Here is an 18,183-nt window from a genome sequence, read left to right as displayed (position 1 = left end):
ATGTTGAAACTTCGGTGATTGATAGTTCTTAACATGTGGATCAAAAGACTCAATGGGCACAAAGACCGAAATCCACTCCTTCCCCCCCCAAAAAAAAAACCGCCTCCAAGTAGCTGGGGGGATTGAACTGATTTCAGCATGTAAAACAATTTGTTGTTTTAATCAACTCAACAAGGACCCCAAACAACCACATGTTAGACTATCAAACTACCCCACTTGACACCGGCCTTTTCCCCCCACATATCCCCCCCCCCCCGCGAATTACCTTACGGATGTTCCATATTACTGTAGTTTATAGTTGCGCGTATCTGTTGAAATATCTACAGTTTTGGTCTCACCGACGATATAATGGGTTTCACGTATCGCTGATTACGAATCTGAGGTGAGAGTTCTAGAATTCAAGATGGAGGATCAATATGACGGATCAAAAACACGAAACTCCTGAATGTAGCCACAAATAGCTGTTTACTATGATATTTTGGGTCGTTGGTTACGAATCTGAGGTCAAAATTCTTGAATTCAAGATTGCAGATCCAATATGGTGGATAAAAACGTCGAAGCCACAAATCGTAGTAGACTAGAGTGTTTTTAGATCGCTGTTTAAGTACGCAACATTCCTTGATACTTCAGCCTCCATGTAGAATTATTCTGCACCCTTGCCCTTTACCAAAACCCACCACAGATATCTTAATGCTGAACGGTGTTAAAATAATTCATCAATTATCTGTTCATTATTTTCATCATTTCGGTTTGCAGCATCTAATGTGGTACTTAGCAATGAGTCATCGGGATATCTAATATTCTGTAAATGTCGTGCATGGCCTAAATACCACAAGACACTTGCAGCGTGCGCACATGTACCTAATGTACGAGCACCGCTTTGACATGTACAGTAGTAACCTTGAACAACATTTTGATCATAATCCTGGTCATTGTGTTAGTAGACAGAGGATACCGCGATGCAATTCCTTTACTGGAATATTTAGGAATTGATCATAGAATGCCCGCACTCCTACTACCACGTGAAAGACAACTATCAACAGAAGATGCGAATACTTCTCGACTAGTTACTAAAAGTCTATGGATAGTCGAGGCAAGAAACGGGCATCTAAGATCTGTTTTTAAGTTTCTAGCACAAACATTGAATCTGCAACATGCAAAGAAACTGAATAGTTTCTATCGCATAGCTGGAGCTATTTTGAACAGATACCATCCCGTTATTTTCATGCAAAATGCAACCATTGAATTAGCTAGAGAAATGGGAAATGGAATCATGCCGAACGTTGTTAAAGCAAGAGTGGAGGTAGATAATCTTATTAGAAGTAACGGTCAATGGTTACTGCTGAATGATCAAAGCCTAATTGATTTCTCTGTACTTAACTTAAACTACTTACGAGATTTGACTGTAGGCACATATCAAGTAGATCTCTCATCCTCTTACGTCCAAGATAAACTAATACGAGATAAGGATGAGCAATTCCAGCTTGACGAAAACGTAACTGAACCGGGATTCCTGCGCATACGTCTCTACTCAAGGTTCCGCAATGCAACTAAGGATCAAGTTTTCATAGCATATGTAGCCAATGATGAAGATGACCAGGATTATGATCAAAATGTTAATCAAGGTTACTACTGTATATGTCAAAGCGGTGCTCGTACATTAGGTACATGTGTGCACGTTGCAAGTGTCTTGTGGTATTTAGGCCATGCCGATGCTGCATTAGATATCCCGATGACTCATTGTTAAGTACCACATTAGATGCTGCAAACCGAAATGATGAAAATAATGAACAGATAATTGATGAATTATTTTAACACCGTTCAGCATTAAGATATCTGTGGTGGGTTTTGGTAAAGGACAAGGGTGCAGAATAATTCTACATGGTGGCTGAAGTATCAAGGAATGTTGCGTACTTAAACAGCGATCTAAAAACACTCTAGTGTACTACGATTTGTGGCTTCGACGTTTTTATCCTCCATATTGGATCTGCAATCTTGAATTCAAGAATTTTGACCTCAGATTCGTAACCAACGACCCAAAATACTCTAGTAAACAGCTATTTGTGGCTACATTCAGGAGTTTCGTGTTTTTGATCCGCCATATTGATCCTCCATCTTGAATTCTAGAACTCTCACCTCAGATTCGTAATCAGCGATACGTGAAACCCATTATATCGTCGGTGAGACCAAAACTGTAGGTATTTCAACAGATACGCGCAACTATAAACTACAGTAATATGGAACATGCGTAAGGTAATTCGCGGGGGGGGGGATATGTGGGGGGAAAAGGGCTGTATCAAGTGGGGTAGTTTGATAGTCTAACATGTGGTTGTTTGGGGTCCTTGTTGAGTTGATTAAAACAACAAATTGTTTTACATGCTGAAATCAGTTCAATCCCCCCAGCTACTTGGAGGCGGTTTTTTGGGGGGGGGGAAGGAGTGGATTTCGGTCTTTGTGCCCATTGAGACTTTTGATCCACATGTTAAGAACTATCAACCACCGAAGTTTCAACAACATTAGCCGAAAGCCACTTTCCATAAGATAAGTGCGGGGTCCTTTCGACCATAGAATGTCTGTACTGGATGGGTCACAGTACTGTCTGCAGAGGACATGCCGCTAACCATTTGAAAAAAAAAATGAAATCTTTGTTTTACGTCCTACGGTTATGCCGGTTAAGCTAAAGGAGACAGTGATTATGAGAAATGAATGATGGAATGAAGAAAGGGGGAGGAAACGGGAGAACCCCGAGAAAAACCACGAGCACGGTGTTTGTCCACCACAAAGTCCACATGGCGCGAGCTGGGATCGAACCAAGGACCCCAACTATCGGAGGTAAACACTCTTCCACTGAGCCACCGCGTGCCTCGTTAACAATTTGAAGGTAGTCAAATAACACAATGTAGTTGTGTGGATTAGAGCTTGGATCTGTACTGCCACGATGGCGTAAGCAAACATGCAATTAAGTAACTTCGAACGTGGCTGTGTGGTGGGGATTCGAGAAACCGGGTAGTCGTTCTGCAGAACTGCCACTGACGTAGGTTATGGCGTGTCAGTGGGCCATTAATGCTGTACATGTACACAATGGAAGCAGAGAGCCTCCCTAAGTAGAAGATATCCCATAATGCGGCGGGGACTGTCTAGAGGGAACGATCATTTGAACAACACTAACAGGACGTCACCGCCAGTGCAATCAGAGCCACTGTAGCCACATGAACACTAAATAATCGATTGTTGGAAATGCGTTCAAGTTAGTGTGTCGCACTCTATAATCCATGAAAATTTGATTACTATCGAAAACAACTTCGGTAAGCATTGGGAGAAACTAATGTGGCGAGGCGAATGGAGGGCGTAGCACCGAGTGATAAGAGTAGTTTCTGTCGCGGACACAATGACAACTGTGTGTGTATCCTTAGACATGTAGGAATGTGAGTGTGTTCACGCTTGTCATACAGACTCATACCTTGTATTCCAGTGTAGAGGTACAAGTCTGTGGTCTTCATTCTGGAAAGTATGATTAATGTGTTTTGTCTTCTATCATCTTCCACGAGGAGAACGCGCGTCCTCATACCGCTAGGACACCTCAGCGTGCTTTACTCGGCAATCGCCTTCTATTCCCCTTTTCCCCCCTTCACCAGCCAGGTCTCCGGATATAAGAAATATTGAGAAAGCTTGAGTTGATCAAAGTTGAACATCCCTTTCACCAACGAGACGTCAAGGTATCTACAGTGACTATTAAATATTCAACATCTATACATAAGTGCTCCAATAGCGTGCTCGGAAATCTTACACATCCTGTTAAGGTGTACACCAAGGATGTTATAAAATTGAGGATCTGTCCATATGTATCTTCATCCTATTAAATCAATGAAGCCAAAAAACAACTGAGCAGCGGCACGTCTGATCGGCTACTCTCGTTTCCGACATCATCTGGTTGGCTACTTTTGTTTCCGCCATGATTGTTGGCTCAAAACATTGCAATCTTATTGGGTGGAGTGGGCAGAGTAGGGATGGGGAAACTGTGACGTATGGCTTCAAGATTTTGTTGTAAGGGCAGATCCTCTATTTTATAACATCCTTGGTGTACACTCATTTTCTTCAGAAAGAGATGAGAAGAGATATTAGCATCCAGATCCAAACGACTCTGGACTTAACAATCTATAATACCATAACTTACTATACTCACTTTGCTACCAATACATATATTGTAATAGTTATTAATTATAATACATATTTGTGTTGTGTTATCTCTCTCATTATTATTTCAAAATCTAAGGCGTAACTATACTTAGATTTGAGCATTAATATTTGTGTATTTCTAGTTTTATATTGTGACTATTTAAATGCAATTTATACTGTATCGTTATACTTTCATTACTTCAACATCGGTACTGATGATAGTGAACACGAACGTGCTTTGTTGGTTATTATTACTGTTGCACATACAGATCTTTTTTTTTTTATGTGCTTTTGTTTATCAAGTTTTCGTTTAGTGACGTCAGGGTGAGTGACGTGTATTACCTTACGCCCTCTAGTGACAATACGTAAGGGCAGTTGTAGCGAGATGCACACACACACAGTTACAGTTCGTGTTATGTATGAGTGCTGTGCGCTGGAAGTTGCTGCTCTGTAGGAAGCAGTCGTATGCAACTATCGTAAAGTGCGGTCAACACAGATCGTGTGCTTGTCTAACACAGATCGTGAGTTTAAATAGTAAGTGAAGTGAATATAATTACGTGCTCCGGTGTGATTTTTATAGCTACTGGAAGTTAATACTGCAGGAAGTTGGGACGTGTATAATATTGGACTCCAGCCTGTGCACAGGACTGACTGACAGTGTAAAAATCACGTCGTATCTTCTAGAAGATAGGAAGATCAAGGGGAGCATTACCTGTAAGAGAAGGTTTTTTTCTTTTTATCCACGACGACGAACGGAAACCACGTTTGCGGAAATTGAGGTAAGATACTCACGTACTTTATTTAGTTTTTTTTTTTTCTTTTTGTAAAATTTCCAACATACTGGTTATGGGCCCAGTGTGCTTAATAAGGCCCAGTGTGCTTACTGAAATTTTTCCGAAATTGCTGTATCTGGTTTTAAGTGCTTGAATAGTGCAACGAACGGCTTACGCATTATTTTTAGGCGTGCTAGTGACATATGCATATTCTAAGTGAAGTGCAACTAGTGTGGTGTGAAGTGCAAATAGATTTATTGCATTTTATGTTTCCTAGTAGTAAAAGTCGAGACGCTTGTATTCAAATACACCTAGTAGGTTAGTTGGTCTGTGTCAGTTTTTTTTTTCTTTCTTTCTTTCTTTAAACACGAAGATGGATTTGTTAAAGAATATAAAGCCGTTATCGTGTGAGAAAGAGTGGCCCATATGGAAAAGAAAAATTAGGGACTTATTAGAATACCATGAAGGGACACTAGAAGTTATCGATGGCAAGTTGCGAAAACCGGAACCGTTAGAAGATTCCGCTTCAGAAGCTCAAAAGAAGAAATATAGAGCAGAGGCTGACGTTTACCGGAAAGCTAATAGTTATGCCAAGTCGATGATAACTAGTGCAGTAACGGATGAAGTCTACCAGAAGATAATGGAGAAAGATACGGCTGAAGAAATGTGGTTAGCTTTAAAGAAGCTATTTGAGGCAAGTTCCACAGATCAATTGTTCAAGATTTGTATGGACTTTTTCGCCTTTTCTTGGAGTGAAAGTGAAGATGTTTCCACACACATAGCTAAATTGAACAGTTTGTGGATGGAACTTAACAGTGGATTGAAGGACAAAGGACATACTGAATTACCGGATCTTTTGTTGATCTGTAAAGTGTTACATATCCTACCCAGTACTTTTGAAACTTTCAAATCAAGTTGGATGTTGCTGACCAAAGAAGTACAACGTACGTTTGACGAATTGACTACACAATTGTGTATGTTCGAAAGGAACTTTGTACAGCGGTCACCAGTAGGCAAGTACAAGGGTGCGTCTTCAGAGCAAGAAGCATTAGTAGTGAATCAACCGAAGCAATTACAGAAGAAGGTGAAGAAGGACGATATCTGTAATTACTGCAGACGAAGAGGGCATTGGGTTCGAACGTGCAAAAAGTGGATTGCAGATGGGAAACCGCCTAAGAATGAGAAAAAGAAGAATCAGAAATCTAGTGAAACCAAGTTGACAATTGTCTATTCTGCGAACGAAGAATGTTCTACAGATGAAAATGGACCTTTCGTTTGGTGGATTGACAATGGTGCAACGAAGCATGTAACACACACACCCGATTTCTTCCTCAATTATCAGAAGTTTGAGAACCCGAGTAGTATTTCAGCAGCAGGTAAAGAGAAGCTGTTTGCATTAGGGAAAGGTGACGTCAAAGTGCTTTCAAAAGTGAAAGGTAAGAAAGTTGACTTAATCCTTACGGATGTGTGGTACGTTCCGAATATTACGAAAAATCTGTTCTCAGTTTTGGCCGCACAGGATAGGAATAGGAATAGTAAATTTACGTCCTCTACCACAGAGTGTTTGTTAGAAGTGGACGGAGTTGCTATCGTTCAAGGCAAAAGAAAAGTACAAGGGGCATTGTTCAAAGCGCAGTTTGAAACAGTACCCTCAAGTAATCGTGAAGAAGTGAATGTTGTGATGTCTGATAAAGCTCTTTTACAATTGTACCATAGCAGATGGGGACATCAGGACAAGCAACATATCAAAGATTTAATGAAGAAAGAGCTGAATATTTCTGTGAAAGATGAAAATGTTCTCTGTGACTCTTGTGTTTACGGAAAAGCGCACAGACTACCGTTTAGTAGTAGAAAACCTTCATCTTCAGTGGGACAGTTATTATCAGCAGATGTCTGTGGTCCCTTTAGTGAATCGTTTCAGAAATACAAGTACTTAGCTATATTCAGAGACGATTATTCAAAGTACAGGTTTGGTGTTTTTCTACATCAAAAATCAGAAGTGAAAGATGCCTTGAAACAGGTGTTAGCCAGTGCCAAGGCAGAAGGACATACCATTAGAGAGTTTCTTAGCGACAACGGAGGAGAGTTCGATAATGCCGAAGTACGGAAGATACTCAAGGAGTATGGCATCCATCAACGGTTCACAGCGCCTTATACACCGGAACAAAATGGGGGTAGTGAGCGTGAGAATAGAACCATTGTGGAAATGGCAAGAACATTCCTTTACTCTAACCAAGAAGTGCAATTTCCGCAAGAGATGTGGGCAGAAATGGCCTCAACAGCGATCTACATTCTTAACAGGACCGGAAAATCTTCACAAAAAGGTGTCAGTCCATATGAACTTTGGAAGAAGAAGAGACCAAGGATTAAGCATATGAGACAGATCGGTTGCAAGTGTTACGTGCACATTCCAGTACAAAAAAGAAGAAAGATGGACAGGAAAGCCAAGCAAGGATATCTCATTGGTTACAATGGAGATGAAGCATATCGAGTTTGGATTAAAGAAGAAAGAAGAGTTATTATCTCCAGAGACGTCATTTTCAAAGAGAGTACACTTGAAGAAACGTCTCGAGAAGAAGTGCAACTACGAACAAGGGACGTTCAGAGTAGAGAACCGGAAGAGATCTCAAAACCTATAGTCAAGCAAGAATCGGCAAAAATGAAAGATGATAAACCGCTAGTGTTTCCCAAGCCGAGTACGGAAGAGAAACTTAATGGTCAGGGCATAGTGTTGCGAGACCGAGCTACTCTGAAGAAACCTGCAAAATACGACGATTATGTGATGGCAGTAGAAGAGTTAGTTAATGACTTAGACAGTCCCAGTTCCTATGACGAAGCCATACAAAGCAAAGAAAGTTTTGAATGGAAGAAGGCAATGGACAAGGAAATGGAGTCGTTGCGCGAGAATGAGACATGGGAACTATGTGATTTACCGCAAGGAAAAAAGGCAATTCCATGTAAATGGGTCTACAAGGTTAAGAATAACCCAGATGGTAGCATTGAGAAATACAAAGCGAGACTAGTGGCGAAAGGTTTTAGTCAGAAGAAAGACATCGATTACAAGCAGACTTTCAGTCCAGTGGCAAAACTTGGTACAATAAGAGCCATGTTGAGTGTAGCAGCGAATGAGGGACTACATCTACTTCAATTTGACGTATCCACAGCTTTTCTCTATGGAAATCTAGAAGAAGAAATATATATAAAGCAGCCAGAAGGGTACCAGGATGGCTCAGAAAAGGTGTGCAAACTTAAGAGAAGTCTGTACGGATTGAAGCAAGCACCCCGTTGTTGGAACAGACGATTTGGTGATTTCTTGTTTAATCAGGGTTTTAAGAAAAGTGATGCTGATCCATGCCTTTTTATTCGGGAAAGAGATACGGATAAAATTCTCTTAATTCTTTATGTGGATGACGGCCTGGTCGCATTTAGTAATAAAGAAAAAGTTAATGAATTCCTAGCGACGCTGAAAAGCGAATTCAAGATAACTGTTCAAGAAGAGGCTCACTACTTCCTGGGATTGGAAATAGAGAGGCGTGACAATGGCGATATCAAAATACATCAGACAGCATACACCAAAAGACTGCTTCACAAGTTCCATTTTGATGCGTGTAGAGCAGTAACAACACCTGTTATTAAAATGAAAACATCTGAAGAAGAAAAGGTAAACAAAGACTATCCTTATCGCAAGGCAGTGGGTTGTTTGATGTATCTCATGCTAGGTACGAGACCAGATATTGCTTACAGTGTGAGTGTGCTTTCAAGAACGCTTGAACATCCTACAGACACTGATGTCATGAGACTAAAACGTGTATTTAGATACATAAGAGGTACTGTTGGGCTAGGAATTGTTTATCAGCATAACAAGAATACAGGTATTCTTGAATGCTTCAGTGATGCTGACTTTGCTGGTTGTGAGAAAACAGGGAAGTCAACCACGGGAGTTCTTGTGCTGTATTCTGGAGGAAGTATAAGTTGGTTGAGTCAACGTCAAAGTATGGTAACAACCTCAACCACAGAAGCTGAACTAGTAGCAGCTACAGAGGCGGCGAAGGAAGTCATCTGGCTAAAACGGCTTTTCCAAGAGCTTACACAGCTGGAAAAGATGCCCGTCATTCAAGTCGATAACAGCGCAGCGGTGAGACTTGCAGAGAACCCGGAATTTCACAAGAGGACCAAACATATTCAGACCAAGCAGTTCTTTATTCGCGAAAAGGTGACACAAGAAGAATTAGGGGTGAACCAGATCTCAACACAAGAACAGCTGGCAGATTTGCTGACAAAGCCTATCATGAGAAATAGGTTAGCATTACTTTGTAACAAGATAGGCCTTGTAAATTAGAACATAGTTAGTTGTACATTAATTGTATATATATGTAAGTACCTTTGATATTATCCATGTATCATAATATTGACGAAAACTTGTCAACAAGGGAAAGTGTTGCACATACAGATCTTTTTTTTTTTATGTGCTTTTGTTTATCAAGTTTTCGTTTAGTGACGTCAGGGTGAGTGACGTGTATTACCTTACGCCCTCTAGTGACAATACGTAAGGGCAGTTGTAGCGAGATGCACACACACACAGTTACAGTTCGTGTTATGTATGAGTGCTGTGCGCTGGAAGTTGCTGCTCTGTAGGAAGCAGTCGTATGCAACTATCGTAAAGTGCGGTCAACACAGATCGTGTGCTTGTCTAACACAGATCGTGAGTTTAAATAGTAAGTGAAGTGAATATAATTACGTGCTCCGGTGTGATTTTTATAGCTACTGGAAGTTAATACTGCAGGAAGTTGGGACGTGTATAATATTGGACTCCAGCCTGTGCACAGGACTGACTGACAGTGTAAAAATCACGTCGTATCTTCTAGAAGATAGGAAGATCAAGGGGAGCATTACCTGTAAGAGAAGGTTTTTTTCTTTTTATCCACGACGACGAACGGAAACCACGTTTGCGGAAATTGAGGTAAGATACTCACGTACTTTATTTAGTTTTTTTTTTTTCTTTTTGTAAAATTTCCAACAATTACGACACGAGGTGCAACCATATATCTATATTTCAGCAATAATACTTGTGTCACCGCAGTTTGTGGCCACGCAAACTCGTAGCACGGTCTTAAAATGTTGCTGCGTTCAGAAAATCTGTCAATTCGTACTTACCGAATCCATGATCAAAGAATTGGGTTAACTGCCGCAGATGGCGGCCCCGAAATGCAAAATTTACGGAGAAATGAACAGAATCAGACGAAATGTGATAATGAGAGTAACAAACATTAGAAAGCTCATTACTGTAAGATGATTACTAAAAGAGAAAACTTAAGTTAAATTCAGGACCGTATGTGTTCGCGGATTGATACGATATGAGGTAAGGTGGCAGTAGAGCATAATTTGACAGCGTTTCAAATCTACTGTTATTAACTAAGGATATGTATGCTGCTGTATTATCATGGGGATCAAGGTGGAACAAAACGAGCCCTGTGGGGCTTCTAACCTCCTTCGCTCGCTCAGCTGTGTTTCGTAACGTAAGTAAATCACTTTCTGGTGCAGTTTTACTATACGGATCCTTAGATTGTAAAATGTACGGAAAAATTTGGGGAAGTCTTTAATTTTCCCATTTTATGTCGAGAAGAGAACCCAACAAATCCCTGCGGGGCTTCTAACCCGTTCCTACTAATACTACTACTTATAATACTTACTACTACACGCACTTTTTTTTATCAATAAAGTTGTGTGCGGAAGGTGGACTAAATACTACGTGACTTACATCACGCTCGGGTGGTGGAGCTTCAACGTAAATTTACCCTCACCCTTTGGGAAGACATGATATTTAATCAGCCGCAGTCATTAATGAGTAGTATGTAGTTTGCAACACTTGACAGTTCTACTGTACTAATTTTGCGCAGTAATACTATACTGATGTAAGGAAGAGCAAAAGAAGCATGACAATAAGAAATATTTGTGACTAACAGTGAATAGTGAAGGCCAGAAATAAGCAGGGGTAAAGATATATGAAAGTTGTAAGAACAGGTAAGTTGTAATCAGGGTGGATTGATTTAAATCAGTCTGATTTAAATCACGATTTTAATCAAGATTTAAATCACTTGATTTTTTTAATTAAAATCGTTGATTTAAATCAAATTCTGAAATAAATTAATTTAAAGTGAAAATAAGTAAAATCCCGTTTCTGTTCTGTTATTTCGATTATGGAAGATAATAATCATAATACAATAAGACTCAAATGTATGTACAGCACAGTATGAAAACGAGTATCTTGTAGAGGATGATTAGGGAAAATCCTGTTTTGGACGGGTAGCGGGAAAATCCTGCTTTCTTCTCTTCGTAACATAGGGTTTTTAAATCGTTAATTATTCCAACGGAGAAATCACCATCGACATTTAAGACAAAATTTTTTTTATGTCCACGTCTGTTTGTTTGTTTCCAGATAATAGGGGCGTATTTAGAGGGGCCCGATCCCCTTTCCAATAATAATAATAATAATAATAATAATAATAATAAAACTTTAGGCGAAATTTATGTACTAAATACATAGCATAGAAGTTCCTCGGGATCGTAATAGGGCAAATTTTGGATGCGTTAAAATATCCAATAATACTTTTGATAAAGTGGATTCTTTCAAATATCTAGGATCAATATCAACAGACGAAAACGATATTTAAGAAGAAATTAAATGTCGACTAAAAGCAGGGAATTCGTGTTATTATTCAGTTCAAAATCTTTTGTCACGAATTCTGTCCAGGAATTTGAAGATTAAAATATATATGCCTGTTGTTCTCAGGGTGTCTAGCAAGCAAGCATAATCAAATTCCCTGACTTTCCCTGACAAAATTATAATTTTTCCTGACTCTGTCATTCTTTTTTCTTAGTAACTCATGAAAAGTAACTTATATTTAAATCATGAAAATGAAATCTTTCAGTTTTACGTCCCACGGTTATGCCGGTTAGGCTAAAGGAGACGGTGATGGGTGAGTGATGAATGAAATGAAGAAAGTGGGAAGAAATGGGAGAACCCCGAGAAAACCCACGACCACGGTGTTTGTACACCACAAAGTCACACGGCGCGAGCTGGAATTGAACCAGGATACCAAAGCACCGGAAGTGAACGCTCTACCAGTGAGCCACCGCGCCCCCAACGTATATTTAAAGTGAACTGTAAGTTTTCACAATTGTTTATGTGCTTATACAATATTTTACGAACGTATAAACGAACCCATTCATTTACCTGTAATTTATGACTATTTTAGTGGCATCCCTTCACCCGTCACAGCCTGGAAAAGATTTTTCCCTGACACACAATGAAATTCCCTGACCCTGCAAATTCCCTGACTTTCCCTGACTGGTAGACACCCTGCTTCTATATGGTTGCGAAACATGGTCGCTTACTATGAGGGAAGAACGTAGACTGAAAGTATTTGAGAACAAGATCCTGAGACGAATATTCAGACCCAAGAGGAGCGGGAATGGGGGAAACTTCATAACGAGGAACTACATAATTTATACGGTTTACCAAACATTGCTAGGGTCTCAGGTGGGCAGGTCATGTAGCCAGGATGGAAGAAAATAGGAACACTTTCACATTCTTAACTGGAAGACCAATCGGAAAACGACCATTAGGAAGATCTAGGCGCAGATGGGATGACAATATTAAGATGAATCTCGCAGAAATAGGAATACAAAATAGAAACTGGATCCAGTTGGCTAAAAATAGAAGTCAGTGGAGAGTTTCCGTGAACGCGGCATTGAACCTCCGGGTTCCATAGGCCATAGAGTTAATTAGTTAATTTTGGGCGAAATTTATGTACTTTACATGTACTTCGTGCCGCTGGCTAGTTTCGATTTTTTAAAAATATACTCCTGCCAAATATCAGGAACATTCGTGAAAAGAAAAGTGTCATGTTGATAAATATTGCTGTACGTTTTTTCCTTAATGCTTAAGAAATATTGTTTCGGATTGAAATAGCTTAACGATTGAGGATTAATTCGAAATTAAACCAAAATACTTTCACTTAAATGGCATAATTGTCATTTAATATTAATTCCTAATGTTTTTTCTCCAGTTCGCGACTTGTATTATACGAGGAGAAAGATTTGATTTAAATCAAAAAAATCGATTTAAATCAAAAAAATCAACAAAAATGATTTTTATTAAAAAAATCATGATTTTTTTCCACCCTGGTTGTAATACAACGTTGAAAACAGATTCATGTGGGTTTTATCCGCGGCAATTTGGCCAAAGAATTATCTAACAACCAGGGAGAACTGAACGTGGTCTAAGAATACTTAGAAACTGACATGCTTCTTATCTGTACACGACCACCGGACACAACGTTCAATTTTAGAACTACAACACCTTTTCACTTTCGATCCTGCCTTTGTAATTTGAACAACTACGCTAAAGCAGCAGAGAGCTATTACTATGCACAACTTACCTCGCTTCTCGATCGTCATCTATCAACAATATGTAGTCGTAAATCAAAGCATATTGTTGATGATTGTATAAAACACTTTCCTTTTGCCACGTACGTTGCCTTGATCCACTACGCGTTGCACTTGCTATTTCTTTTCAAGACGCGGCCAGTTTTTGTTGAGTTGAGTTGATTTTGTGTTGAACGTCCCGTTCAGCAGCGAGGCTATGAGACATGGACCTACTGATTAACGTGGAATCAGTGTTTAGTCTAAGCATTTAAGACTAGAAGCCAAGCAAGGTTCGTTTCGTTTCACCTTGACCCCATGATAATGTTGTGCTGTTCATGCTTTTTTGTTCGAATGGTAACTATGAATATGATGTGAAGTAATCTTGTATCATCGTCTTATCTTTCGCGTGGTTTGTTGTGCATGCAGGTGGTTCGCTTGTATTCTCCATCTTGGTATTCTCTTACTGTGGTGATGTCAAATGCGAAATAAGTTTCTTCCGATAAAAAAAAAAAAAAAAAAAAAAAAAAAAAAAAGTTATACATTTAAATTTTTATACGTTGTCATTAGTGTGTGGAACTGATATGGATGGTTATAGACCCTGTTGGTGTGTAAAATTAAAACCTTAAAGGAGTTGCTGTGTTCGTGAAAAAGAACAGAAGCTATTAAGTATAATTCGACATGATCGATTAAAAGTGTACTATGTATGCGAGAATCATCAATGTTCACGTTACTTGAAGCAATTATCTCTGCGAATTGGCAGCTTTATTAGTAGATCTCGGTTGGAAGTACGTGAGATTCTTTTATTGTGTTACATTTTTGTATCTGGAGTTACAAGATATGAGAACATTAACCTATTCATAAATGTTCATTTGGTTCTATAGAAGTGTCTCGCATTGGCTCAATTTTTGCAGAGAAGTTTGTTTTGAGGCTGTGGTTAGGCTTTCACTTTTATCAGGTATTTACTTTCAATTATTTTTTCATTAGTTGCAAAATATTTATTTGGTTTCGTTTGCTGCTGCTGTTTTAATTTTTCACATGAAAATGTGGTGGTTCTTGTTGTAGTTTTCTATTATTTAATACATAATGTATTTCAAGTTTTGTTACATTTAGAACTGATACGATAGGAAGTTTGTTAGTTCTATATATATATATATATCAACACTTGAAAGATTGTTTGTAAACAATAGTAGAATCATTACGGCTTAAGTTTAGAGTTGCCCCTCCGTTTTTTATAAAAATAGGAATATTTACAGGAGAAACAGGGTAAGAAATGATGATTTGGAGTCCTTATGTGATGCTTAAGTGTCAAAGATTGGCACTAAAGTTATGTTTAATATGAGAAAAGATATGTAGAAGTGGGTACTATTTGCAAGACGCGCAAGGTTTCGATAACTGAACAGCATGGTAGTCGTATAGGATGGGGAATCGGTGAGTTGAATATGATATGTCTGCATTGACTTTTACAGAACTGTATAAGAATAATGAAGAAAATCTATTAAATTTTTATGAGAACCATGGATTACTGAATTTAAGTGATACTTGAACCTTATATATGAGAACCCGTTCCAGTCACTGTTCTAGACTAACTAAAGTCTTACTATGTAATCTAACCGAACCTAAACTAACCAAACCTAACTTAAACTAACCTAACATAACCCAACACTTTTTAATGTTTTAACTGCATTTTTGTAGGTTGGAAACTGGAGGGGCAACTCTAAACTTAAGCCATCGAACCACCAGCAGATTCGATTCGTATGGAACTGTTCCGAGGAACCGGTTCACTGAATGAAATGGTCGAAGTAAAGACTTGCCTATATAATGTAATCATAAGATTGCCTTAAAATCAAAATCCCTAGAAATAATCCATTTTATTGTGAGTACTTGCACAAGGAATTTGTATAATCACCTACCCGGAAGTAGGAGCCTACGCCAGCAAAGGCAAGCGTAAAACTGACGAGATGCCGAATACTTTAAGGGCAAGGAGCACACCCAATTTTTATGACATGTACAATTTCGTTGTATGACGATGAACGGATGCAATAAATTATGATTATGATTGGGAGGGGAGTAAGAAGTCGTACCGGTGAAGATCCGCAACGGGTGGACTCCCTGTGAATGCGCCTCTGGTGCAAACAACACATTAATTAAAGTTACTCGATTTTCTTGGGGAAGCTCCCTTGCAACTATATTCATTTGTAATACAATCCGTAGGATTATTTCACTCTTACTCTGATGAAATAAATACCCTACTTTTCCTTCCATAACATGATATTCCTCTACAATAAGTAAATCTGTTAACTACGATAGAATTAGCAGTATAACTCTTGACACTACCGACTAACCACGTGAATTAAAACAAACGATGCACTCTTTAGTAAGTACATTTAGCAGCTTTGGTATTTTAAATGATTATATTTTATATTTAACTAAAGTATGATCGAGGCATTAGTTTCTAAGAACTTTGCCTCATGTATCAATATTTTACTTTAATAATGTTCCCAGGTATACAGGCCTCTTCATACGCCTACACAATTACAATTCGACTCACCAATCCACTTTGACATTTACAGATTTATCAGAATTATAATTTCAACGAAGATCACTACAACTCTATTTCACACTATCTGCTTCATGTGTTCATCGACGTTAGTCATTCATCTCAGTGATACTAAGCTCAGGTATTATAAAATTCCCAATTTCTCAAAAGACAAAAAGAAATCCCATTTTCCACGGTAATTTCCCAACTTATAATAATCATAAAACTTTATATACAAATATGTAATCTTTTTCAAATTTAATTGCTTAAATCAATGATCTAGCAATTTACAGGTAACCGATTAAGTAGGGAATGAATTATAATGGGACTAAAAAGATAGATATTCTATATTCTGCATAAAATTAATACATAATACTTGCAAGTGGAGGCCGAAACATTGAGTTGCACTGTACCTTCTCGACAAGTTCCGATCTGGGAATTGTGAAAATGGACGGGAATATGTCAATGCAAGTGTTAACTAGCTGGAATTGTTGTAATCACTACGCAATGTGCTAAACCATTCTACTTGTTACAAGCCTCACATTTTATATTATCCTCGGTAAAACAAAAAAAAAAAAAAAAAAAAAAAATTATAAGCTTCATAATCGGCAACAACGGGCACATTACATGAGCAGTTAGCATCGCAACGTAGACGTAGCGATTTGCTTTGTAATAATCGGCATAGAACAAGGTTCATGGAGGGCATAGCAATTCTATTGGCCTTTTTCATTACTGTATGCAGAATTCTTCCAAGACTGATACGGAATGATACAAAAAATGATGGTGTATCGGGAAAACAAAATGGTATGTCACATTTCCTACTTCCGAGTAGACTGAAAAAGAAAGCCAATTCCATGCATTTTAATGCAATGACATACCAAACAAGTTTCTGTCACCATCTGCAGATAAATTTCCAAAATTAAACAATCTATGCGTTCAGTGGTCGAAGTGAGACGGTATGCGGTGGTATGCCATACCGCCCCTGGTTTTTCAGTAATGAAGACATACCGTCTCTGGTTTTTCAGTGATCAAGACAATATTTAAATAGCCGGTATGCTGAGTCAAAATCATAATAAAGCATACCGCCTCTGCTTTTTTTCCACTTCGAACAATGTATACACTCATATAGACGAGGGCCAGTGTCATATAGCATCGCTTCTCAAATGGCCATGTATACTCAAATAAAAGCAATTGTGCCCGCAACCTATCTGATATAACACTAAATATTTTCAGTTTTGGGGGCAACTGTTTTTTAATTTATGTCTTGATTTTTCTTCACCCAAAACTCCTTTAGAGCTTTCACCTCATCATCACACGATTGAGATATTTGCTATTTAGCAAACAAACAACTTTGCTGTACGCCTTATTCGCTTCATTAATGAAAAGTGCCCACTGAAATATCGATTCTCAAATATCAGGCACAGATAAATTCAACATAGCATAGGTTAAACATCGGGACAGCTTTAAAGGGCTCTTTCCCCAACCACTGCTTCTTTTCACCTCCAGAATCCTCGGTTATGGGGCGTTTACACTTAGTCGATTTGCGTTCGATTCAGTTGAATTGACGTCACTTCGACTAAATCGTGCGACTAAATCGACTCGCTACATTTGCCACTAAATCGAAGCAATTAGGCCGAATCAGATTGATGGATGTGTTCAATTATTTCAACCACAGAAAATAGAACGTCTTTCAATTTAGTTGCCAGTCGATTCGTCACCTTCAATCAACAAGCGATTAAGTTGAAGTCCCGTTTACACGGTCGATTAAACGCCCCATTAGTCCTCGCGAGCGTTTAAGCTGTCACTGCTCTCAGTGTTGCCGTACCTCCGATCCACTTGTGTAGTTCAAGTCCGACAAAATAAGGAGAAAGCTTTCCTTCCTATTCTCAGTTAACAACAAAAATTAAAAAAAAAAAAAATCAACTAGGAAAAAGGAATTGGGGCAACATTGGTTTTTAGCCAGAAGGTATCATAAATCTCTACCACGTGTCGCGAAGACTAGTTAGCGGAAGGTTTACAGGGGTGGACAGGGTTTTCAGAATTCCTGGAAAAAGAGCCCTCTCTTTCTGTCCCAATGTATAGCATACAATCACATCTGGGTGAAGCACGGTTCGACCCTAATCCGGCACGCATCAGCGATGGATATTCAGCAGTGTTCGTAGGTTTTCTGAAGAAAATTTCCCTCGACTGATACAAAGTTTCCCTTTTCTTACCGAATTTTCCCTGGTTTGTTGGGAGTCCAATTTCTATGACAGAAGTTATGTGATAATT

At 38.8% G+C, this 18,183-nt stretch overlaps 1 protein-coding gene across 2 annotated transcripts in view; it reads right to left on the bottom strand.

Moving 5' to 3' along the window:
* The window catches only part of Sugb (Sugar baby transporter), a 62,609-nt gene extending 46,536 nt beyond the window's left edge, over positions 1–16,073 (bottom strand). For both annotated transcript variants that reach the window (XM_081728004.1, XM_081728003.1), the window contains exon 1: positions 15,925–16,073. The gene's annotated coding sequence lies outside the window, so the exon portion shown is untranslated. The remainder of the gene's footprint in view (positions 1–15,924) is intronic.
* Between the last annotated feature and the right edge of the window lie 2,110 nt (positions 16,074–18,183).

Source organism: Thermobia domestica, chromosome 10, assembly GCF_964235325.1.
Source record: "Thermobia domestica chromosome 10, izTheDome1.hap1.1, whole genome shotgun sequence".
Lineage (NCBI taxonomy): Eukaryota > Metazoa > Arthropoda > Insecta > Zygentoma > Lepismatidae > Thermobia > Thermobia domestica.
This window is presented reverse-complemented; position numbering and strand designations above follow the sequence as displayed.